This window comes from Engystomops pustulosus, chromosome 7 (assembly GCF_040894005.1).
Source record: "Engystomops pustulosus chromosome 7, aEngPut4.maternal, whole genome shotgun sequence".
NCBI classification, from domain to species: Eukaryota; Metazoa; Chordata; class Amphibia; order Anura; family Leptodactylidae; genus Engystomops; species Engystomops pustulosus.
In genome coordinates, this window is record NC_092417.1 from 16,161,572 (window position 1) to 16,162,922 (window position 1,351).

A 1,351-nucleotide genomic window follows, 5' to 3' on the forward strand; every position below is an offset into this window, starting at 1 on the left:
TACACTACATATACACACACACACACACACTACATATACACACACACACACACTACACAGGTACACTACATATACACACACACACACACAGGTACGCTACATACACACACACTACACAGATACACACGTCTGAATAGAACCTCAGAGCGCAGTATAACATGACACCGGAGTCATAGATAAAGTGACGCGCACACATGATGATCCATGTATATGGGGAGGGAGCACCAAGTTATCCCCAGTAGTGCCCCGGGCCTAACCCTATAATGTCACCACAGCAGGAGTCCCTACTGTACTATAAGAGCCCCCCACCACAGGCCGTACTATGACGTGACCCCCTCAAGACTCCTTCTGACCCTGCACCCCCTTAACCAATCAGACGGGGCCTCTATTGTGAAATCCTTTCCCACCACCAGGGGGGGGGGGGGCTCATCTCCCCCCTGCTCCTTCCCAAAAATAATAATCGGGACGTCCAGATGTCAACACAAACACTGCGCCTGAGCCACGGGTATTTAAAGGGGCACAACCGATCCCCCCCCTACCACCACCGAACCCTTCACCGGGGAGGGATCTTGTGTTTTAAAGACCCCCTGCCGCCCCCCCTTCTAGAACTTCATCATAACACAAGCATGGCAGCCATCCATCTGACCTATATAATCACTTGGCACATGGGCAGGGGGGGGGGGGCACTTTAACCCCTCCCTGGCCGCAGAGGCCTGCAGTGAAGGCAGAAGCCCCCCCTGGATGACCCCCAGAGACAAGGTGCACTCACCAGAGCTGTGCTTCCTGCTATTCCCAGGCTCCTGGAGGCTTCTCCCCTCCCTTCTCCTCCTGGAGGGGAGTCTGAGAGGATCTTCTGTCACCCCCCCAAAAAAAATAAAAAATAAAAAAAAAAATATTGAAGAGCAATGCAGCCCCCCCAATGTGCAGAGCCGCCGCTTCCCCCTCCACCCGCTGCTACAATGTAACAATATTCACCCGGAGCTGAGGAAGGAGAAGGGGGGAAAACACTCCACTGGATGTTCTGCTGCTGCTGCCACTGCTGGGGCTCTGACACGGCGCGCGTGACGGGCAGCCGCGCGCAGCCAATCCGGCCGCGGGGACGGGTGACAGCCGGCCAATCGGCGAGCGCGGGCGGGATAACCAGCGGGCTAGGTTGCTGAGGCAAGGCTTGGTTGAGGCGTGTTACTGTGAATCCCTCCGCCTGCAGGAGGAGAGAGAGGCCTTAACCCCTTCACTACCGGCCTGAGGTGAGGGGGGGGGGGGGCTATTCTCACCAAAAAGTGTTATCATATCACTTATACCACATCCTATCGGGATTTCATATTTCTGACTTTAATTTGAACGTCAAATT

General features: G+C 54.8%; 1 protein-coding gene across 6 annotated transcripts in view; it reads right to left on the reverse strand.

Moving 5' to 3' along the window:
* Positions 1-1,052, reverse strand: part of MEF2D (myocyte enhancer factor 2D) — a 121,636-nt gene extending 120,584 nt beyond the window's left edge. For 2 of the 6 annotated variants that reach the window (XM_072114918.1, XM_072114914.1), the window contains exons 1-2: positions 976-1,052; positions 770-853 (exon numbers count right to left, since the gene is read on the reverse strand). The gene's annotated coding sequence lies outside the window, so the exon portion shown is untranslated. The other 4 variants (XM_072114922.1, XM_072114915.1, XM_072114916.1 and 1 more) reach the window with 3 other exon arrangements.
* Between the last annotated feature and the right edge of the window lie 299 nt (positions 1,053-1,351).